The 26,160-nt window shown below is 38.2% G+C and overlaps 1 pseudogene; it reads left to right on the top strand.

Annotated features, from left to right (window-relative positions):
• Positions 1-26,160, top strand: part of LOC133659095 (cell adhesion molecule DSCAML1-like) — an 80,946-nt pseudogene that overhangs the window by 13,727 nt on the left and 41,059 nt on the right.

The following is a 26,160-nucleotide window of genomic DNA, read 5'->3' as shown; positions in this document are numbered from 1 at the left end:
AAAACAATTTAAATGGGAGCCAATAGTAGTTTTTGCTTTTGTTTAGTTAATTTGCACGAGCCACTTTATTTTCTTAAAATAAATTGTTGGTAGAATTCAATACAACAAACACTTACTACATCATCTGATTTACAACAATACTAGAAATGTCTACATTTAATAAGATAAGCCTTATAAAATGTAATTTTTGTGTTTACTTTAGTTACACACGTCTACAACGCTAAATATATCCTGTGGTGTACCTCAGGGATCAATACTAGGACCTAAATTATTCAATCTCTATATAAATGACATTTGTAAAGTTACAAAAGATTTAAAGTTAGTATTATTTGCGGATGATACAACAGCGTTTTGTTCAGGAGAGAACACACAGGAGATAATACAAATAATAACAGAAGAAATTAACAAATTAAAAAGATGGTTTGACAAAAACAGACTATCGTTGAATCTTAGTAAAACTAAAATAATGCTATTCGGTAACAGTAGAAGAGAAAGTCAAACACAAATACAAATAGACGGAATAGAAATTGAAAGAGTAAACGAAACCAAATTTCTAGGTATAATGATTGATGATAAATTGAACTGGAAATCTCACGTAAAAAATATACAACATAAAGTTGCAAGAAACACGTCAATAATGAATAAAGCAAAACATGTTCTAGACAAAAAATCCCTTCATATTCTCTACTGCTCACTAGTGTTACCATATCTGAGCTACTGTGTAGAAATATGGGGAAATAATTACAAAAGTACACTTCATTCATTAACGGTGTTACAAAAAAGATCAGTTAGAATAATACATAATGTTGGATATAGAGAACATACAAACCCTTTATTTATTGAATCAAAAATACTGAAATTCCACGACATAGTGAATTTGCAAACAGCTAAAATTATGCACAAAGCAAACTATAACCTGCTACCCAAGAATATACAACAATTCTTCTCAACAAAAGAGGAGAAATATAATCTTAGAGAAAAACGTAATTTAAAACATTTGTTTGCACGTACAACACTTAAGACCTTCAGTATATCAGTATGTGGAATTAAATTATGGAATGGATTAAGCAAAGCAATCAAACAATGTACTAATATGATCCACTTCAAGAAACTCTTCAAACTTAAAGTGTTTACAAAGTACAAAGAAGAAGAACCATGACAAACATTCTCAATTTATTTCATCCATCCATTCATTCATTCTTAAAGTAATCTTACTTATCTCATCATATGAAATATGACTTACTTCACCAATTATTATTATTAAATTCTTACTATTATTTATTTATTTATTTTTATTGTGATTACTTATGGAGTTTATTGTGAAAAAATTGTGAACAGGAAGTGAACAAAAAGTTTTGCAACTGTTATGTAAAGAAAAGGGGTAGGATTAAATAAGCTCTGCTTCTTCCTACTCCTTTTCGAACATGTTGAAAAGAAACTGGAAATTGTGATGTATCATGTTGTATGCTTGCATGTTCGAAATAAACTCAAACTCAAACTCAAACTCAAACTTGCTGTAACACATTTTTGATTTATTGTCCAAAAATTGGTTTGGGACTCAAAATCATCGGATTGTAGACCGAAGATGTTAATCGGAACATCCGTAATATTTATCACTCTGAGAATTAACGTTACAACTTATACCTCATTCCAACCCGCCAGGCTCCCAGGAAGGATCTTCAAAATGGAGTAATCCGGGGTTACCAGATCGGTTACAGAGAGAACGGCCCAGGCAGCAATGGCCAGTACAGCATTGTGGAGATGAAGGCGACTGGCGACAGCGAAGTGTACACACTAGACAACCTTAAGAAGTTTGCCCAGTACGGCGTGGTGGTCCAGGCCTTCAACAGAGCCGGGACCGGGCCTTCCAGCTCTGAGATCAACGCCACCACACTAGAAGATGGTAAGAATCAATCACGCTCCTTGTCATGTAGCGTTCGGATAAAACAAACTCTGGTGCCTTTGCTTTGCTGGTACTGTTTGTTTGGTCACGTGTGAATGCAATTGTCCGAACCCATCCAACAAGTGGACCGTTAAGTGAACTCTGCTGTGATTCGGTTTACTAGAGCTCAAATGTTAACGCAACATAGACTAAAGACACGGACCAGTGTTTAACCCTTGTGTGGTGTTCGGGTCTGTGGGACCCGTTTTCATTTTTTATTAAAAGAAAAAGGATACAATTAATTAATTTTTCAAACTGAGACTCACTGACTTTGGCTCATTTTCTGTGAAGAACATATATCAGAATACATATTTAATGACCACACACCATACACCCCCCTACACATTTCTATTACATATAACATGTCCGGTTCCACTGGACCCGGGCTAATAGAATTGTGGAAATTGATGTTCTGTGTACCACACGCACCCACCCACAGACACACACACAGCAGGTCTAGACAGGAGGAGGACAGAGTGTAGGTACACAGAACATCAGACGGTCAAATGTGCGAGAAAATGAGAGCAGACCGTGTTGGCAAACAATGTTGCAACCTTGTGTGGGAACCGCAGGTGCAGAAACACAAAAGAAGAATCCCCGTGGGATGCAGAAACTGGCAGAGAAATTTTCCGTGCAACGTTCATATTGTTGTTACTCAGCCAGCCTGCGGTTAATAATGTGAGAGTCCAGTCGAAAGTGGGGTCTCTTGCAGGTAGACATGTCAGGGCGCTGAGACGTCACCGACTGATGCATAAGGGGTGGTCCCACCCAGATCCCGACTTCATAATGTTAAAGTTCAGTTCATTGGGAGGCCAGCAGGGGATCATCTTGACAAGTCAGCAGTGCAGAGACGTCACTAACTGATGCAAAGAGGAGTGGTCCACCCCGGGTCCTGACTTAGAACAGCTAGCGCATCCTCCGTGGAGGCTGATCCGTGGTCACCTGATAACATCTCCACGCAGGAGGGGGGGGACATAGCAGAAAAGGGAGACGGCAGATCAACTGGTCTAAAAATTGGTCTATTTAAAGGCTAGAGTATACAAATGAGTTTTAAGATAGGACTTAACTGCTTCAACTGAGGTAGCATTCCAGAGTACTGGAGCGCGATTAGAAAACGCTCTAAAGCCCGCAGACTTTTTTTGGGTTGTGGGAATCACTAATAAGCCGGAGTTCTTAGAACGCAGATTTCTGGCCGGGGAATATATGGTACAATACAATCAGCAAGATAGGATGGATAATAATCACCATTACATGTCAAGTGTTTTAATTGTAGAACAAATCATAATATGACACCTTCAAGTGAGTAGTAGATTAACAATTTTGTACTGTACTATTGAGTTTGTATAGCTCAAACTATTTTATGCAATAAAATAGGTAAAGTAACTACTTAAAATATTGTGCTAATACTGTACCACTATGAATATACAGTCGTGGTCAAAGGTTGACATACACTTGTAAAGAACATAATGTCATGGCTGTCGTGAGTTTCCAATCATTTCTACAACTCTTATTTTTTTGTGATAGAGTGATTGGAGCACATACTTGTTTGTCACAAAAAACATTCATGAAATTTGGTTCTTTTATGAATTTATTATGGGTCTACTGAAAATGTGAGCAAAGTGCTGGGTCAAAAGTATACATACAGCAATGTTAATATTTGCTTACATGTCCCTTGGCAAGTTTCACTGCAATAAGGCGCTTTTGGTAGCCATCCACAAGCTTCTGGTTGAATTTTTGACCACTCCTCTTAACAAAATTGGTGCAGTTCAGCTAAATGTGTTGGTTTTCTGACATGGACTTGTTTCTTCAGCATTGTCCACACGTTTAAGTCAGGACTTTGGGAAGGCCATTCTAAAACCTTAATTATATCCTGATTAAGCCATTCCTTTACCACTTTTGACGTGTATTTGGCGTCATTGTCCTGTTGGAACACCCAACTGCGCCCAAGACCCAACCTCCGGGCCGATGATTTTAGGTTGTCCTGAAGAATTTGGAGGTAATCCTCCTTTTTCATTGTCTCATTTACTCTCTTTAAAGCACCAGTTCCATTGGCAGCAAAACAGGCCCAGAGCACAATACTACCACCACCATGCTTGACGGTAAGCATGGTGTTCCTGGCATTAAAGGCCCCACCTTTTCTCCTCCAAAAATATTGCTGGGTATTGTGCCAAACAGCTACATTTGTGTTTAATCTGACATCACATGGACAAAGATAAGACCTTCTGGAGGAACATTCTGTGGTCAGATGAAACATAAAAAATAAGAGTAGTAGAAATTATTAGAAACTCAAGACAGCCATGACATTATGTTATTTACAAGTGTATGTAAACTTTTGACCACGACTATATACACCATAAATAAATGTGATCGGTATTGGTGTTGGTATCAGCGGATCTCACTGATGGATGATAAGTATTGGAATAGGCAGCATAAGAGCCTGATTGGAACATCCCTACTAATAAGTACAATGCTTACAGTATAAACACTTTGTAGGGCTCAACAAAAGACAAGACTGACACATTCAACTTAATGCCAACAGATTACTTCCTGACTACAGCAAGACACCTAGTGCAAGTACAATATGAATGCATATTTGCAAAAAATGAAGTGTAAGAAATTAAGATATGACAACTGGACAGAACAGTTATAATGATCAGCTCAGTGTTGAATAAAATTTAAAAAATATATTTTATATATGATTCCCACATGAACACACAAAGAAGTACTGAAAATTGGTACCATCGGGTACCGGTATCGATTCCAAGGAACCAGGAATTGGAACCATGCCGATTCGAATGTGAAAGGTACCCATCCACTATGCCACAACAGTTGTGTAATCCAAAAAAAATTTAGCAATTGTGATCAAACAATATTTTTCCTGTTTTACACGAGAGGACAAAACATTAGAAACACCTCCCACTGAAATCAAGTGTATTTCCACACCACTGCAAACGACAATGAAAAGCTTATTCCCTAAAACAACAAGCCATTTCATGACCAGCAGTCATAATTGATGCTTTTGCAAACAGCATGACGCCGTTTGAGCAACAGGAAGAGGAAACCGTTGGCCGTCCGCCAGCTTTGACTCACACTACTTACTGCACGTTCTGTGTCGCTTTCTCGCCGCCTAAACTGTGTCGTGTCGCTCCATCTTTTTTTCCCCCCATTCGAAGTTCACTCTGTGCCAACAACAACTAAGCTTTTCAAGCTTTTCATGACACATAGCAAAAACCAGCTGATTAAACTGGAATATATTTACAACTGACCTTATTTAAGTTTTTTTTTTTGACTCAACAATACCAAACATTTGCTGTTCAGTACTAAAATATGTGCATCACTTGGCATTTCCCCCACCAAACAAGTGTTGTTGTTTTTACCTCCCATTCAGAGTTGTTATAATATTTCCAGTTTTCCCCCCGCAGAACAAACCGCATCACATAATCTTCCTCATATATTATCACTGCCAGACGTCCTCTCATCATGCAAATACGCACACAATATATGCACAGTTGGCCGAACCCCATTGGTCCAGAGCAGGCAGCGTGGTCACCATGGCGACAGTGATATTGACAGCCATTATGATAATAGTGATAACAACAAGCATACTAAAAATAATTATAATTAGCTTGTCTCTCTGTCGGTCCGTCTCTCCTCTCGGCTTGCTTCCTGCTGTAATTATCCACAGCTGAGCGCATTGTCTCTCTTTCTCCGCACCCCTTTTCATCTTTTTCTGCCCTTCCTCTGCTTTTAACTCCCTTCCTCCTGTCTTCCTTTGGCCCTTACCCTCATCCACTTCTCCTTGGGGTGTTTTTTTTTTTTTTACTCTCTCCATTGTTGGGTGTCTTATGAATCATTCATCCTCCTACAAATAAACACTGTTCACAGTTGTAGGACCGCACATATTCCTCATACCTGCACATTTATTTACACATGTAGCTAAGGGGGAAATGGTATGACACATAATAACGGTACAGTACTTTACGGTCATGGTTCAGTTCATTTTCGGTACAGTAAAGGAATAAAATGTCAAGCATACAGGTGTCAAACACAAATTATAACAACTGAGCTGACAGTTTATTTAAGAGTACATTTTAGTGACTAGGCTGCCAGTTTTTTACCGTATAATCTACGACCATTCTTTTTTCGGTGCTTTATTGTAAATGGAAAAACTGTACCGCTGTAAATTTCATGGCAAATCTCTGGTGCCTGAGCTGCCAGTTTTTTTAATGTAAAATATACAGTCATGGCCAAAAATATTGGCACTTTTCAGTCGTGGTCAAAAGTTTACATACACTTGTAAAGAACATAATGTCATGGCTGTCTTGAGTTTCCAATCATTTCTACAACTCTTATGTTTTTGTGATAAAGTGATTGGAGCACATACTTGTTGGTCACAAAAAACATTCATGAAGTTTGGTTCTTTTATGAATTTATTATGGGTCTACTGAAAATGTGACCAAATCTGCTGGGTCAAAAGTATACATACAGCAATGTTAATAATTGGTTACATGTCCCTTGGCAAGTTTCACTGCAATAAGGCGCTTTTTGTAGCCATCCACAAGCTTCTGGTTGAATTTTTGACCACTCCTCTTGACAAAATTGGTGTAGTTCAGCTAAATGTGTTGGTTTTCTGACATGGACTTGTTTCTTCAGCATTGTCCACACGTTTAAGTCAGGACTTTGGGAGGGCCATCCTAAAACCTTCATTTTAGCCTGATTTAGCCATTCCTTTACCACTTTTGACGTGTGTTTGGGGTCATTGTCCTGTTGGAACACCCAATTGCGCCCAAGACCCAACCTGCGGGCTGATGATTTTAGGTTGTCCTGAAGAATTTGGAGGTAATCCTCTTTTTTCATTGTCCATTTACTCTCTGTAAAGCACCAGTTCAATTGGCAGCAAAACAGGCCCAGAGCATAATACTACCACCACCATGTTTGACGGTAGGGATGGTGTTCCTGGGATTAAAGGCCTCACCTTTTCTCCTCCAAACATATCTTCTGGGTATTGTGGCCAAACAGCTCAATTTTTGTTTCATCTGACATCACAGGGACAAAGATAAGACCTTCTGGAGGAAAGTTTTGTTGTCAGATGAAACACAAATTGAGCCTTTTGGCCACAATACCCAGCAATATGTTTGGAGGAGAAAAAGTGAGGCCTTTTGACCACGACTGTAATGCACCACTCCTCCCAGAAAATTGTTGAAATTACAAAGGCTTTGGTTTTCACATGTTTATTTCTTTTGTTTGCATTGGAACAACACACACACAAAAAAAAAAGCCAAATCTGATATAATTTTACACAAAACTCCAAAAATGGACTGGACAAAGCTATTGGCACCCTCAACTTAATATTTGGTAGCACACCCTTTGGAAAAAAATAATTGAAATTAATCGCTTCCTGTAACCACCAATGAGTTTCTTCCACCTTGCTACTAGACACAGGAACATTTAGATCTCAAGAGATGGACTTGTAGCCTCAAGATTGTCCATCCTTATCCACAATCTTGGTTCTCAAATCTTCTGAGAGTTCTTTGCTCTCCTTTCTCTTCTCCATGGTACACACAACTGAGTCAACTTTTCTCCATTTTAACTGGCTGCAAGTGTGATTTCTATTTTGCCAGCACCCATGACTTGCTACAGGTGAGTTTAATTAAAAATTAAAGGAGCATCACATGCTAAGAATACAACTATTCCTTACAATTTTGAAAAGGTGCCAATCAGTTTGCCCAGTCCATTTTTGGAGTTCTGTGTAAAATAATATCAGATTTGGCTTTTTGGGGGATTTTTTTTGTGTTGTTCAAATGCAAACAAAAGAAATAAACATGTGAATACCAAAGCATTTGTAATTTCAACAATTTTCTGGGAGAAGTGGTGCATTATCTAACAGAAATGCAGGGGTGCCAATATTTTCGTACAATTGTTTTCATAGTGCGTTACTCCAAATGGAAAAATGGTACCACTGTTATTGTCACAGTCAAATTCTAGCAACTGATCTACCAGGTTTATTTACTATAAAATGTGCTATCATTGTTTTTACAGTGCCTTACTCTAAATCATTAAACGGGGACTCTGTTATTTTTGGGTAAAATTCTGACGACTGAACTGCCAGTTTTTGTTTTTTTTACGGTAAAATCATACGATTGTTCTTTTTACAGTGCTTTACTATAAATGGAAAAACTGTACTGCTGTAATTTTCATGGCAAATTTCTGACGACTGAACTGCCAGTTTTTTTTTTACGGTAAAATCTAGGGTCGTTTATTTTTACAGTGCTTCACTATAAATTGAAAAACTGTACTGCTGTAATTTTCATGGCACATTTCTGACGACTGAACTGCCAGTTTTTTTTTTATGGTGAAATCTACAATCTTTGTTTTTACATAGCAAAATACTTTACTGCAAATAGAAAAATGGTGACACTGTTTTTTTGCTTGAGACGTCATTTTAATGGCTCGCGATAGCCAGTGAGTGATCTGCATCAGTGAAAGATTTCATCTTTATTAACAAGTGTATTTCAATTTTGCCAGAAAAAAAATGTAAGGCTGGCAAATGCAGATTTTAACATGATAATATCTGATGCAACAAGCTATTCCAAGCCTTATATTTTTGTCAAATTAAAATCCTACACTAGCTGAACTTGAATATATGACTGTCACTTTGACTTCTGAATCCAAACACGCTTTCCATCAGTTTGTTGGGAAACAATGATAATAATCAAATGAAGGGGCCATTGAGTAATACTGTAATATCATGAAGCTGCCCAGGTGTAGCACAACTTTACTTCTCATACTGAAAAATGTGATTACGAGTACCGTTTCCCAAAGGTCTATTCATGCAAAGCCCAGTTTCCTCGCTTCATCCGTCATCCTCTCCATCTCCGGCCCAGAATGTCGGCCGTGGCAGACTTGGCCCAGCCACTGTCTTTCACTGCCCACTTGTCCTTCGGTCTGCTTTCTTCCTCTCTTCCTGGGCCCTCTTTTTGCGCACAAGTCAACTTCTGTTCGACGTCGACACTGCGTGTTATTCAAAGCCTGAAAGGCCGACGCTTCAGAAGCGACACCTGGATGAGAGCGAACAGAGTGAGTCTGTTGTGGAGCGAGAGACGGTCCCATACATTTAAGCCGCGGGCAGGCGTTTTATTCTTTTGCAAGCCAGGTTTGCGACGGAAATGCCAATTAGGGCTTCAGTAATTAACCTTCAGTGTCCATCAAAATTATTTGTGGTGTTTATCCTGTCCTGGCTTGCAGGGGGCCTGCAGAAATGGGGAAAATGTACTATTCAATTGCAATTCACACATTTTACTTTGTAATGGCTGGCTTGCATAATATAAACCAGTGCAGAATAATAGGCCCAAAAGAGCCTTTAATTATATTTCCCCACAATAATTAATGCCATAATGTCTGTTTTGGTGTATGTTTTTTCTCAAATAGTGGCCTGTGGTCTAACACAAAATGGGCCTCAATTAACCACAGGGTGCATCTATCACTTAATAAAACACAGCACCTCAAATATAAACTATACATATGTACAGTATATTGTGTAATTATGAAAAAAAATGTTTTAACCCATTTTTATCTGAAAGAAAAGATACTAAAAACAATGTATATTATATTATCCACCCATCCATGTTGTATAACACTTATCCTCATTAGGGTAATGTGTATGCTGGAGCCTATACAATTATATTGTTCATATTTATTAGTTATCAAAATGTTTTTAGGAAAAAGAGTAATAAAATAATTTTGCACACCATGCAAAAAAATCACACCGTATATCTTTTTTTTTTTACTGTAGTCATCCCTCGCTACACCTTGCTACAAATATTGCAGCTTCACCACCTCGTAGATTATTTTTTTGTTGTTGTTTTCCAAGCGTATTCTCTAACATTTCTGCTCCAAATTAGGCATTTTCAAGTATAGAAATGGCTTAATGAACTAAAAATATCAATACTACAGTAGTATTGGCCACAACAGGAGACCAAACCAATCAGAGCGCGCTGTTGAGTATCGTGGCCACTGATTGGCTAAGCAGTGCGATATTGCATTAAAAGAGTGCAAAGGTGACAAAAGGGTGTTTTTTCATGTCTAGAAGGCTCTCATAATGTTAAAACACCTATTTTGATTCTATAATTAATGATTCCAACTTTGCGGAAATTCGTTTATCAGAAACCAATAAACAGTTATAAACGAGGGACGACTGTAGTTGATAGTTGTTTTTTATTATTATTTTAAAGTACCACAAATTACATAATTATGACATGAGTCGAGCATTTTAGGCAAAGATCAATGACTAAATAAATCTTAATAAACACATTCATTTTCTAAATCCCACTTAAATGTACAGTCGATTTGTAATTGTATATTTTTTGTTATTTTACTAATGCACAAAATATTAATTTCTTGGTAAATTGTTATTTATTTAGCATAATTCAGCTCAATCGCTAATAAGCAGGCTGTACTAGATGTAACTAAATATGCATCCGTCTAACTTGTTTTCCTTTTCTTGCAGTTCCCAGCCAGCCTCCTCAAAATGTCCGTGCCATCTCCGTCACGTCGGACGAGGCCGTCATCTCCTGGGCTGAACCCCCCAGGATGACCCTGCACGGCATTCTGAAGGGTTACCGTGTCGTCTTTTGGCCGATCTTCCCGGACGGAGGTGTGTTTACCACTTCTACCTGCTGCTGAGGGTCCTACACTAAACAAAACAAAACAAAAAAAAGCATCTGTCTGTTGTCGTAATGCACGTCAGAGTGGGGTGAGATGCAGAACATCACCACCACCAAGGAGCAGGTGGAGCTAAGAGGCTTGGAGAAGTTCACCAACTACAGCATCCAGGTTCTGGCCTACACTCAGGCTGGCGATGGCGTGCGCAGCAAAGTCCTGTACCTCCAGACCCGAGAAGACTGTAAGTCCACACCTTGATTTTATCTTCAAACACTAATAGATCCACTATAGTCTTTTTCCACGGGTTTTAGCAGCAGTGTGGGAGGCACAGTTGTGCTGTGGTTAGGGGGTCTTTGTAAGGATGAGGTAGCTGATTAAAACCTCTTTGTGCTCTGATGTGCCATTACCAGTGCTAATGAGAATTAAGAAGCCAAAAAGTCTGTGTGTGCGTGTGTTCCACAAGCCTAAGGGTGTGGATCTGTGCATGTGAAGCTGTTGGGGGGGGGTTTAAGTGTGTATTCGTATGAGTGTGTTAGTGGGAAACCGGGCTATTGTTTGTGTGCAAGTCTCGGCGTACAAGAGAGAGATTAATTCTTTGTGGCTTAGAGAGAATTAATTTTGTGCTTACACTGGTGGGTTGTGGATTACATCCGGATCCGCCTCTCCGCTCTCTCCCTGAGGGCTCCGGCAAGGGAAGAGGCAGGCTGGCAGGGTATTTTTTAAGAAATGTCATGTCTTTATTCTCTCTTCCTATCGCCGTTCTTAGTAGCAGCGCAAGCTCTTTAACTATGCGTGCATGCAAGTATTTACCACATGGAGGCTGGTGCGGGCCGTGGCTGTGTCCAGGGGCAACCTCCTCACATACGTTCGAGATTATCCGTCTGATCTCTTAGCCCTCAGTTGTACGTGCGGCATATGGGGAAGAGTTTACGGCGGGGATGTGCAAACAGAGCAATTGTTGACTTTGCCGCTGCAAAGGCTTGAAATGGCAATGATTCACGACTTAGCCCTGCCAGGACCTTCTGACTATATGTGCACACTGTAAGTGTGTTTATATTGCCATACTTCTTAGAGTGCTACCACTTTGAGCCCTCACATCTTGTCTCCAAAGACAAATATCGTAAATGCGCCAAATAATGCATCTATTCTTTTACAGTGGAACCTCGATTTACGAACTTAATTTGTTCTTGAACAGGGTTTGCAAAGACGAAAAGTACATATAGTGAAGCAGAGATCTCATAAACAATGTAATAGTGTTGTCCCGATACCAATATTTTGGTACTTGTACTAAAATTATTTCGATAGTTTTCTAAATATAGGGCACCACAAAAAATGTCATTATTGGCTTTATTTTTTTTTTTAAATCTTAGGGTACATTAAACATATGTTTCTTATTGCAAGTTTGTCCTTAAATAAAATAATGAACATACAAGACAACTTGTCTTTTATTAGTAAGTAAGCAAACAAAGGCTCCTAATTAGTCTGCTGACATATACAGTAACATATTGTGTCATTTATCATTCTATTATGTTGTCAACATTATTAAGGACAAGTGGTAGAAAATGAATTATTCATTTACTGTTAATATCTGCTTACTTTCTCTTTTAACATGTTCTATCTACACTTCTGTTAAAATTTAATAATCATTTATTCGTCTGTTGTTTGGATACTTTACATTAGTTTTGGATGATACCACACATTTGGGTATCAATCCGATACCAAGTCGTTACAGGATCATACATTGGTCATATTCAAAGTTCTCATGTGTCCAGGGACATTTTTCCTGAGTTTATAAACATAATATATTTTTTTTAAACGAAAGAAGATGTTGTGATGCCAAAAAATATTGATGTAATCATAGTAGTATCGACTAGATACGCTCCTGTACTTGGTATCATTACAGTGGATGTCATGTGTGGATCCACCAATGGTGTTTGTTTACATTTTGACACCGGTGAGCTACGGTGTGTAACGAAGCATGTTTAGCTATTCCTCGTCCTGAAGGGATGATACTTACGTACTTTATTTGTCGCCATGGAGGCGAGGATTAGTGATTTAGAAGTAGCTAAAACACTGCTGACTGGGGCTGGATTTCAGCCGCTAGCTAGCTAGCCATGTCTTAAAGCACCTCTTGCTGAGGGCGTTTCAGTGTTATAACTTCACCTTTATCTTTAGTTTTTAAGCCAAAATGCGTCCGTTCTCCCTTTTCTGTCTACACACTGTGTCTGCTTGTAAGTACTCCGTGATTGTGCGCTGCCGAACATGCTCGTCTGCTCGTAAACCAGCAATTACACGACGTGACGATGACGGGGAGACAGGGGGGTTGGTTGGACGTTTTTTTTTTTTTAGAGGCGGTATAGTAGCGAATACGATTCATTAGTATCGCGGTACTATACTAATACCGGTATGCCATACAACCCTACTTTGGTGTCTAAAAAATTGCTATTTAAATTGTAATCCATCATTAATATTATTATTACTTTTAGAGATGTCCGATAATGGCTTTTTTGCCGATATCCGATATTCCGATATTGTCCATCTCTTAATTACCGATTCCGATATCCACCAATACCGATATATACAGTCGTTGCATTAACACATTATTATGCCTAATTTTGTTGTGATGCCCCGCTGGATGCATTAAACAATGTAACAAGATTTTCCAAAATAAATCAACTCAAGAAAAAAATGCCAACATGGCACTGCCATATTTATTATTGAAGTCACAAAGTGCATTATTTTTTTCAACATGCCTCAAAACAGCAGCTTGGAATTTGGGACATGCTCTCCCTGAGAGAGTATGAGGAGGTTGAGGTGGGCGGGGTTGGTGGGGGTGCAGGGTTGAGGTGGGAGGGGGGAGGTGTATATTGTAGCGTCCCGGAAAAGTTAGTGCTGCAAGGGGTTCTGGGTATTTGTTCTGTTGTGTTTATGTTGTGTTACGGTGCCGATGTTCTCCCGGAATGTGTTTGTCATTCTTGTTTGGTGTGGGTTCACAGTGTGGCGCATATTTTTAACAGTGTTAAATATGTTCATACGGCCACCCTCAGTGTGACCTGAATGGCTGTTGACCAAGTAAACCTTGCATTCACTTGTGTGTGTGAAAAGCCGTAGATATTATGTGATTGGACCGCCACGCAAAGGCAGTGCCTTTAAGGCTTATTGGCGCTCTGTACTTCTCCCTACGTCCGTGTACCACTCCGTACAGCGGCGTTTTAAAAAGTCATAAATTTTACTTTTTGAAACCGATACCGATAATTTCTGATATTACATTTTAAAGCATTTATCGGCCGATAATATCGGCAGCCCAATATTATCGGACATCTCTAATTACTATTATTAGTATTATTATTGCAGTCAAAGTATTGGATTGGGCCTCCAAATAGGATCGGGTCTGCGTCTCAAGCCAAAAAAATCAGATCTGAGACCAAAACACGGAGGCCACAAATTTTGATCGGGGCATCACCCTAATCATTACCTTTGCCCGAGGGGAGCAGTGGGTGAGGCTTCCTGCCTTAGTGAAATGGTCAAAGCTCCACCCCCTGCGGCACGTACATGGTTCATTTTAATGCTCTTCCCCTGGAATTATTCAGCTGTAAAATATATTAAAATGTTGTAATTGCAATGTCAAATTGACTAAGATAGGAATGTAAGGGTACTGAATGTGGTTTAACGCCCAACAGCAGACTTTTAGAGTGCACCTAATGTCATGACTGTTTTTATTGACTATTTTATTGATTATGGGACAAGCAGTAGAAAATGGTGGATGGAACTTTTTTCGTCACTTACTGTTTGTCTTTGGTACACTAATGTATATATTTTAGGCCATTGTTTGTTTTTTTTTGGTTTTTTTTGCAAAAATATATATATATCTATTTTTATATTGCTCTTTTTATCTTTGGTATGAACAATATTATGTAAACTCGAAGTTATTATTATTTTTTTGGTTCTTTGTTGTTGCTATTTTTGTATTACAACATTTTATTATTTGATCATGTTGTACTGCATTTTAATCTTTTGTTTTGTGATTGTGTGATGTTTTTTGCCTGGACCCCAGGAAGAATAGTCTCCACTGCGGTGTAGACTAATGGGGATCCTTAATAAACTAAATAAAATAAACTAAATAAACTAAAAACCTTTGCTTCTTTCCTGTGCTGACATTGTACTCCGTGTGTCCTCGCTTTCTCTCTCCGATGAAGACCCTGGCCCCCCAGCTGGCATCAAGGCTGTGCCCTCCTCTGCCAGCAGTGTCGTGGTGTCCTGGTTACCCCCTCATAAACCAAATGGTATCATCCGCAAGTACACCATCTACTGCTCCAGCCCTGGATCGGGCCAACCGGTGAGTTAATAAAGTCAGGGGCCGCATTATTTGGAAGTGAATGGAAAGGAGGGAAAGAAATTGTATGAACGAGGCATGCACTCGCACACTTTTGCTGCAGCCTCAGCACGACGTATGTGTGAAATTAGCTCCACTCGTACCGCAGTGTGTGTGTGTGTGCGTGTGTGTGTGTGTGTGTGTGTAAGCTCACCCTCCTGCCTTATTTGCATATCTGCGTCTCATCACGTTGCCAGGACAACCTCCTCTGTTCATCAGGCAAGGCAGAAAAAAAACACATGCACTTGCATCCAAAGACTCTCCATCTATCCATGTAATTTTCTTTCTATCCATCTATCCATCCGTCTGTCCATCTCGCTATCTATCCATCTACCCATGTGTCCATCTGAAGCCCACATGCAGAGTTCAGCATGATTACTATGTAAATGAGTGCAGAGAAGGAGACAAGGAAGGATAGAGGATGGGGGGAGTTCTGCGGGGTGAGGGGGTTGCATACACCACACACGGGGACTACTTTTGTTCTTCTTTTCATTATCTTGCTCCATTGTTCCCTTGATCGCAGCTATCTCCACGCCTAAGGAATATTTTAATATCCGTTTCACCAACACATGCTCCGTCACTCCCACCCCCTTCCTCACCGACCCCTCACTTGCATTGACTGCTACACATGTACATGAGTATATCCGTCCATTCATGACTCCTACAGTATCTACTTCCACCTGTGTATGTGTTTAGAGGCAAATGCACACAGAGGAGAGTCATTGAAGTAAATGCGAGGAGAATGGATGCAAGCAGGGACAGGATAGGCAGAAAAAATGAATGAAGTATCCTGCAGGCATACTTGCCAACCCTCCCGATTTTCCCGGGAGATTCCCGAATTTCAGTGCCCCTTCCCGAAAATCTCCCGGGGCAACCATTTTCCCGATTTCCACCCGGACAACAATATTGGGGGCATGCCTTAAAGGCGCTGCCTTTAGCGTCTTCTCTCACCTGAAAAGGAGATTATTATATACGGCAGGGGTCACCAACCTTTTTGAAACCAAGAGCTACTTCTTGGGTACTGATTAATGCGAAGGGCTACCAGTTTGATACACACTTAAATAAATTGCCGAAAATAGCCTATTTGCTCAATTTACCTTTAACTCTATGTTATTATTAATAATTAATGATATTTACACTTAATTGAACGGTTTAAAAGAGGAGAAAACACGAAAAAAATGACAATTAAATTTTGAAACATAGTTTATCTTCAATTCCGACTCTTTAAAATTCAAAATTCAACCGAAAAAAAGAAGAGAAAAACTTAAAAAAAGAATTTATGGAACATCATTAGTAATTTTTCCTGATTAAGATAATTTTAGAATTTTGATTAAGTAGGTTAAAATCCAATCTGCACTTTGTTAGAATATATAACAAATTGGACCAAGCTATATTTCTAACAAAGACAAATAATTATTTCTTCTAGATTTTCCAGAACAAAAATTTTAAAAGAAATTCAAAAGACTTTGAAATAAGAATTTGATTCTACATATTTTCTAGATTTGCCAGAATAATTTTTTTGAATTTTAATCATAATAAGTTTGAAGAAATATTTCACAAATATTCTTCGTCGAAAAAACAGAAGCTAAAATGAAGAATTAAATCAAAATGTATTTATTATTCTTTACAATAAGAAAAATACATTTACTTGAACATTGATTTAAATTGTCAGGAAAGAAGAGGAAGGAATTTAAAAGGTAAAAAGGTATATGTGTTTAAAAATCCTAAAATCATTTTTAAGGTTGTATTTTTTCTCTAAAATTGTCTTTCTGAAAGTTATAAGAAGCAAAGTAAAAAAAATAATGAATTTATTTAAACAAGTGAAGACCAAGTCTTTAAAATATTTTCTTGGATTTTCACATTCTATTTGAGTTTTGTCTCTCTTAGAATTAAAAATGTCGGGCAAAGCGAGACCAGCTTGCTAGTAAATAAATACAATTTAAAAAATAGAGGCAGCTCACTGGTAAGTGCTGCTATTTGAGCTATTTTTAGAACAGGCCGGCGGGCTACTCATCTGGTCCTTACGGGCTACCGGGTGCCCGCGGGCACCGCGTTGGTCACCCCTGATATACGGTATGTCTCTGTTATCCGTAGGTTTATCCATAACCCATAAAGTAGGCAGGCACGGAGCTATTTCTCAGCGTGTGTTTATTCCAGCCGGCACGTTAATACACTGACACACAACATCCATATTCCCATCATGTATTGCTTCAAAACTACGGCAAGTAGTAATGTCCAAAAACATAACAGAGACGAAGCAGAAGAACGAAGAAGAGACATGGCGACGACGAGTAAGAAGAAGAAGTACGCTTGCAAGTTACAAAATGATTGGAAAAAATAATTTCAGTTCATCCAGGACAGTTCGAAGGGGAAGGGGTATGTTGCCTGCAAATTTTGTAGATCAGACTTCTCCATTGAACACGGTGGCCGAATGAGTTTATATATATATATGTATATATATATATATGTATATATATATATATATATATATATATATATATATATATATATATATATATATATATATATATATATATATATATATATATATATATATATACATATATATATATATATACAGTATATACACTACTGTTCAAAAGTTTGGGGTCACCCAAACAATTTTGTGGAATAGCCTTCATTTCTAAGAACAAGAATAGACTGTCGAGTTTCAAATGAAAGTTCTCTTTTTCTGGCCATTTTGAGCGTTTAATTGACCCCACAAATGTGATGCTCCAGAAACTCAATCTGCTCAAAGGAAGGTCAGTTTTGTAACTTCTGTAACGAGCTAAACTGTTTTCAGATGTGTGAACATGATTGCACAAGGGTTTTCTAATCATCAATTAGCCTTCTGAGCCAATGAGCAAACACATAGTACCATTAGAACACTGGAGTGATAGTTGCTGGAAATGGGCCTCTATACACCTATGTAGATATTGCACCAAAAACCAGACATTTGCAGCTAGAATAGTCATTTACCACATTAGCAATGTGTAGAGTGTATTTCTTTAAAGTTAAGACTAGTTTAAAGTTATCTTCATTGAAAAGTACAGTGCTTTTCCTTCAAAAATAAGGACATTTCAATGTGACCCCAAACTTTTGAACGGCAGTGTATATATAAGAAATACTTGAAAATATCTCCCGAATTCGGCGATCTCAAGGTTGGCAAGTATGCCTGCAGGAAAGAAAGAATATGATTCAATCCATTTTTACGAGGCCACTCTGAAAACTATTGGACCGCTAGAAATGTTAATTAGTGTCAAAATGTTGCAAATGTTTCTGATAAGTGGTTATCAGGACTAAAATTTTAATTATATCAAACCAAATCAAACATAATTTTCAAGGGCTTTTCATACATAAAAAAATGCAACACAAAGCGGTTTACAGACGTAAAACACACACACACACACACACACAGAAACAAAGTTAAAGTTAAATTTCCAACGATTGTCACACACAGAGTCATATCAAAGACTATAAAAATGGGACCCATTACCTCCCTGCTTGGCACTCAGCATCAAGGGTTGGAATTGGGGTTAAATCACCAAAAATGATTCCCGGGCGCGGCCACCGCTGCTGCCCACTGCTCCCCTCACCTCCCAGTACCAATCATTGGTACTTTAACTTGAACTTAACACACACTTGGTGTGGTGAAATTTGTCCTCTGCTTTGACCCATCCCCATTTTCACCCCTGGGAGGTGAGAGGAGCAGTGAGCAGCAAAATGCGCCACACTCTGGAATCATTTGGTGATTTAACCCCCAATTCCAACCCTTGATACTGAGTGCCAAGCAGGGAGGCAATGGGTCCCATTTTTTTTCGTTTTTTGTATGACTCGGCCGGGGTTTGAACTCACGACCTCCCAGTCTCAGGGCGGACACTCTAACCACAAGGCCACTGACCTGGTCAGAGCTGGGAGTTGGAGTCCTCCCTTCTTATCTTATCTGTATTAGAACAACGAGGCAGGGTGGGGACTGTTTTCGTATTCAATAAGTTGTCTCTTCCCGTTTGATTTTCAGACCGCTTCTAGATTTGATTGATTGATTGATTGATTGAGACTTTTATTAGTAGGTTGCACAGTGAAGTACATATTCCGTACAATTAACCACTAAATGGTAACACCCGAATAAGTTTTTCAACTTGTTTAAGTCGGGGTCCACTTAAATTGATTCATGATACAGATATATACTATCATATATAGATAGATGCCGCTATTAACAGACTGTAGGACTGGTCTCTTAAAGCTTTAGTAAAACTTGATAATATTCCTATTCTGTCTTGATGGTCCTTCTTACTCAGCATACATGTCATCTGAAAGAATTTGGGATTGACCAGTGACTTGTATTCCCTGAGAGGAAGACCGGTCAGACAACAATGTACAGTAAATATATAATAAATTGACACAATAAAAGCTAGTATGAATAAAAAATGAGAATAAACTGAAATAAAATTAATAAATATTAATTAACAGCCAAATCTAAAAGGTGAGTCTAAGCCTGCTCTTAAAATAATGATCGTTCTCTGAGGCCCTGAAGTTCTCTGGTAAGCTGTTCCATAGACAGTGTCCATAAAAACGGAAAGATGCCATCCAGGGAGTGTGTGTCATGACTTTGGGAATAATTAAAAGACAAGTGCACTTGTAGTGTATGTGTTTTCTCTCAGGGCCGATGACTAAACGTCATGTTTTGTTTTAACACATTATCTGCCGTCCAGGATTTAATATCTAAAATACAAGCGAGAAGAATATAAATTGCACTAATGCACTATAAAAAAAAACATGTGAAGGTATCCATAAATGTTATCAATTTTATCAACCCCAACAGAACCAAATTGATGGCAAATGTTTTGGGGACACTGACATAAAATGTTACTTGCTGAATACACCGTATTGACCCGAGTATTAGACGCTATTATTTTTTCTTCAAAAAATGTCTGAACGGATGGGCCGTCCTATATTCGGAGCTTTTCTTCCTGCCACTCACGCACACATATGACCTGGACAGGTGCACAGTTTGCTCAGAAATAGCAAACAATTCATGAAGCTAATTTTAAGATAATGGTGATAAAAAAAAACAGCTATTTTCTCCAAGAGTATATAGTCAACAACTTTTCAGCAGCTAAGAAATATGATTAAAGTAGTACCTCAACGCACAAGCTTAGTTGGTTCTGTGACAGAGCTCTTAACTCAAAATATATCTTAAATCAATTTAAACATTCAACATGCCCTTTAAAAAGAAATACTAACTTTTAGATAAGAAATATTATATAAAAACAATACAATAGAATGTACCACAAACAACTTTTAATGATTACATACACCGAGTAGAGCGGACTTCTGTGGTATATCTTTACAGCTGCTTCAACGTCCAACACACCAGCATCAGCTTTTCCCTATATTTATGGTTTAGATATCATTTTAGCATTTTTGGCTGGTGTTGGACTCATTCTGCATCAGTATGGTGCAGACTAGCAGTCTCAGGCTCAAATTACTTTGTCAAAGCAACATTACATTAGGTACACCTGCGCCATCTAATGTAATCCAATACATGTGTGAAACATACACAACATTAGCATGGATAGATGTTTTTTTTTAATTTACCGTATTTTCCGGACCATAGGGCGCACCGGATTATAAGGCGCACTGCCAATGAATGGTCTATTTTCGATCTGTTTTCATATATAAAGCGCACCGGATTATAGGGCGCATTAAAGGAATGTAAAACACTTCCTTGTGGTCTACATAACATGTAATGGTGGTTATTTGGTCAAAATGTTGCATAGATGATGTTTTACAGATCATCTTCAAGTCGCTTTCTGACAGTCGCTTCAGGATGCGCCGTTTTGTGGGCGGTCTTATTTACGTGGCTCACCTTCGGCAGCGTCTTCTCCCCATCATCTTTGTTGTAGCGGTGTAGCGTGCAAGAACTGGAGTGGAAGAAGTGTCAAAATATGGAGCTAACTGTTTTAATGACATTCGGACTTTACTTCAATCAATAACAGAGCAGCATCTCCTCATCAGCCGGAAATGTGTCCCGTGAAAAACCGTCCGACCGAAACTCTCTAGTAACTAAAGTTCCTTGGGTGAATAATGTAAACTCACAACACCGGTATGTTTTAGCACTTTCATGGCAGATATAAATAAGAACTTTACACTATACTTTATATTAGAAATGGCAACAGCGGAGGATGAATGTCCCATAACAAGAAGATCGAGAAAAAGAAGCTTATCGACTACGGACTACAAAGGCGAATGCGCGCAATTTTTCAGGATTCATGCAGATCCCAAATACAGATCAGAAGGTAAGACAAGTTTCTTTTGCATAATATTGCAAGATAACGCCAGATAATACCTTATACACACACCATAATAATACTCGTATGTTGAGGCACAGTACAATCCATCAAGAGGTGCGGCTTCATGGCTTACCAAAGTCTTACTAAAACATTTTGATAGATTTTTGAGTGCCCTGTGTAATGTTCTATACTTTCAATGGAACATATAAAATGTTGATGTAGTTTACTTGGGTCATATTGCAGTCTACACGTATGTCTTGTGTATGACTGCCATTATATTGCAGTCTACACGTTTCTCTTATGTTTGACTGCCATCTACTGGTCACACTTATCCTTTCACCGTGTACCAAATCAAATAGCTTCGAGGTCGGTAAGCAAAACCGGAATTGTCAAAGCAACATTACATTAGGTACACCTGCGCCATCTAATGTAATCCAATACATGTGTGAAACATACACAACATTAGCATGGATAGATGTTTTTTTTTAATTTACCGTATTTTCCGGACCATAGGGCGCACCGGATTATAAGGCGCACTGCCAATGAATGGTCCATTTTCGATCTGTTTTCATATATAAAGCGCACCGGATTATAGGGCGCATTAAAGGAATGTAAAACACTTCCTTGTGGTCTACATAACATGTAATGGTGGTTATTTGGTCAAAATGTTGCATAGATGATGTTTTACAGATCATCTTCAAGTCGCTTTCTGACAGTCGCTTCAGGATGCGCCGTTTTGTGGGCAGTCTTATTTACGTGGCTCACCTTCGGCAGCGTCTTCTCCCCATCATCTTTGTTGTAGCGGTGTAGCGTGCAAGGACTGGAGTGGAAGAAGTGTCAAAATATGGAGCTAACTGTTTTAATGACATTCGGACTTTACTTCAATCAATAACGGAGCAGCATCTCCTCATCCGCCGGAAATGTGTCCCGTGAAAAACCGTCCGACCGAAACTCTCTAGTAACTAAAGTTCCTTGGTTGAATAATGTAAACTCACAACACCGGTATGTTTTAGCACTTTCATGGCAGATATAAATAAGAACTTTACACTATACTTTATATTAGAAATGGCAACAGCGGAGGATGAATGTCCCATAACAAGAAGATCGAGAAAAAGAAGCTTATCGACTACGGACTACAAAGGCGAATGCGCGCAATTTTTCAGGATTCATGCAGATCCCAAATACAGATCAGAAGGTAAGACAAGTTGCTTTTGCATAATATTGCAAGATAACGCCAGATAATACCTTATACACACACCATAATAATACTCGTATGTTGAGGCACAGTACAATCCATCAAGAGGTGCGGCTTCATGGCTTACCAAAGTCTTACTAAAACATTTTGATAGATTTTCGAGTGCCCTGTGTAATGTTCTATACTTTCAATGGAACATATAAAATGTTGATGTAGTTTACTTGGGTCATATTGCAGTCTACACGTATGTCTTGTGTATGACTGCCATTATATTGCAGTCTACACGTTTCTCTTATGTTTGACTGCCATCTACTGGTCACACTTATCATTTCACCATGTACCAAATCAAATAGCTTCGAGGTCGGTAAGCAAAACCGGAATTATTACGTACATTAGGCGCACTGTCAAGTTTTGAGGAAAAAAAAAAGATTTTAAGTGCGCCTTATAGTCCGGAAAATGTGTTTATACTGTAGTTGCAACAAGCAGCACAATAACAGATGTGGAGGGACTTGCAATGCATGCACATACAGTACATCTACAAGTGAGGTTGCCTGCAGAGCAAATGAAGGAATGTGTGGGAATAACTGGTTGGGACTATGTGGAGTGAATGCCAGTGTAATAATCTGTGTGTGCATGTGTGTGTGTGTGTGTCTGTGGAAAAGACAGTGATGTGACCAGACAACAGACACATGGCTGGGTTAAACACACTGCAATTACACAACCACCTCCAGGTCATGTATGCCACTGTATGCGTGTTTTCTCCAGCCCTCACTATATTGTGGGGAGTTTGGTTTGCTCGTGTTTGTGTTTTATAATGGCCTCATTAGTATGTGACTGTTCATGATATCACTGACTGACTCATTTATCTTTCTCCACATTGTCTTCTTCCATGCTCGCCCTATCAAGAGGAAAGTAGGAGTTTCCTTTCCTCTTTTCCTCTCCTTTCCTTTTCTTTCCCTGCAGCCTCAATCCTCCTCACACCTCTGCTTTATCATATTCTGTCCCAAAAACCCTCAGTTATACCTTCAGTGACCCTCCTTTTGCTACTCTCCTCATTTGAGGGGAGACTTGAGGGCTTGGTTTACATTAAAATGATGTTCACTGAGTCCTTCACATTACTTCTGCCTCTCTAGTAAAGTGACAATATGAGCCAGTGTTTGGCATCACACACATTTTACTCACTGCTTTTGTTGCCATGCCAACTTTCAGATGATACACTTTTCTGAGAAACATTATTGGCAAAATGTCATACATGCTTATTTATATAATTTATACAATTTAACATGTAAGTGAGTACGTATGTACAGTATGTACGTATGCATATGTACGTGAGTACATGTACGTAAGTATGTACCTACGTATATATGTGTATATATATATATATATGTGTATACACTACCGTTCAAAAGTTTGGGGTCACCCAAACAATTTTGTGGAATAGCCTTCATTTCTAAGAACAACAATAGACTGTCGAGTTTTTTAAATGAAAGTTCTCTTTTTCTGGCCATTTTGAGCGTTTAATTGACCCCACAAATGTGATGCTCCAGAAACTCAATCTGCTCAAAGGAAAGTCAGTTTTGTAGCTTCTGTAACGAGCTAAACTGTTTTCAGATGTGTGAACATGATTGCACAAGGGTTTTCTAATCATCAATTAGCCTTCTGAGCCAATGAGCAAACACATTGTACCATTAGAATACTGGAGTGATAGTTGCTGGAAATGGGCCTCTATACACCTATGTAGATATTGCACCAAAAACCAGACATTTGCAGCTAGAATAGTCATTTACCACATTAGCAATGTATAGAGTGTATTTCTTTAAAGTTAAGACTAGTTTAAAGTTATCTTCATTGAAAAGTACAGTGCTTTTCCTTAAAAAAAAAGGACATTTCAATGTGACCCCAAACTTTTGAACGGTAGTGTACATGTATATACAGTATATGTATGTGTGTATGTATATATAGTATATGTATATATATGTATATATATATGTATATATATACAGTATATGTATATATATGTATATATAAACCGTATGTATATACAGTATATGCATATATATGTATATATATATGTGTGTGTGTGTGTGTGTGTGTGTGTGTGTGTGTATATATATATATATATATATATATATATATATATATATATATATATATATATATATATATATATATATATATATATATATATATATACACTACCGCTCAAAAGTTTGGGGTCCCATTGAAATGTCCTTATTTTTTAAGGAAAAGCACTGTATTTTTCAATGAAAATAACTTTAAACTAGTCTTAACTTTAAAGAAATACACTCTATACATTGCTAATGTGGTAAATGACTATTCTAGCTGCAAATGTCTGGTTTTTGGTGCAATATCTACATAGGTGTATAGAGGCCCATTTCCAGCAACTATCACTCCAGTGTTCTAATGGTACAATGTGTTTGCTCATTGGGTCAGAAGGCTAATTGATGATTAGAAAACCCTTGTGCAATCATGTTCACACATCTGAAAACAGTTTAGCTCATTACAGAAGCTACAAAACTGACATTCCTTTGAGCAGATTGAGTTTCTTGAGCATCACATTTGTGGGGTCAATTAAACGCTCAAAATGGCCAGAAAAAGAGAACTTTCATCTGAAACTCGACAGTCTATTGTTGTTCTTAGAAATGAAAGCTATTCCACAAAATTGTTTGGGTGACCCAAAACTTTTGAACGGTAGTGTGTATATACAGTATATATATATATATATATATATATATATATATATATATATATATATATATATATATATATATATGGTAAATGGGTTATACTTGTATAGCGCTTTTCTATGTTCAAGGTACTCAAAGCGCTTTGACACTATTTCCCTAACCACGACCCATCAGGAGCAAGGGTGAAGTGTCTTGCTCAAGGACACACGAATCGTGACGAGGTTGGTAGAAGGTGGGAATTGAACCAGTAACCCTCAGGTTGCTGGCACGGCCACTTTCCCAACTGCGCCACGCCGTCCCCATATATATATATATATATATATATATATATATATATATATATATATATATATATATATATATATATATATATTTATTTATATATATACGTATGACATGTGTGTTCTTGTCATAATGATTGTGAACGATAGGCATAATTCCAAAAAAAAGTGCAGTTCCCCTTCAAGCTAAATTTTGTCTTTTGTTGCGTCCTAAAAAGTGTCTATACTGTAATTTTGTACTTATTACACACCAGCTGTTTGATTGTAACATGCATCTTAGTTTTAGATGTATTACCATATGTGGAGGTGTTGAAATTGCCACGTAAATGCTAATCAGTAGCACGTCTATGGCAAATCCAATGTAAATTACAATAGAGCTAGCGCATTTTGAAAAGTGTAGACATACTGTGAAATTTTTCTATCATGCGTATTTGCTTTGTTGGCATGGAATATTGTAACATTACCGAGAGGCAGTCCAACTGAGTCTGCTCGGAGTGCTGTTTGAGTGCTCGTTTCCCCACCAACCCACCATCATGAGTAACAACAATATCAAAATATGGCACTGTTTGATTTTACGTGAATCGATACCCAGCAGTACAGACGGAATTTGGTCGGTGCTTATAAAAGTCACAAATTCGGTACCAAGCCCTAATTAAAACCAAATAAATATACATGCAGTTCAAGAAATAAGTTGTCATTTTTTGCTGT

The sequence above is a fragment of the Entelurus aequoreus genome, linkage group LG10 (assembly GCF_033978785.1).
Source record: "Entelurus aequoreus isolate RoL-2023_Sb linkage group LG10, RoL_Eaeq_v1.1, whole genome shotgun sequence".
Lineage (NCBI taxonomy): Eukaryota > Metazoa > Chordata > Actinopteri > Syngnathiformes > Syngnathidae > Entelurus > Entelurus aequoreus.
This window is presented reverse-complemented; position numbering and strand designations above follow the sequence as displayed.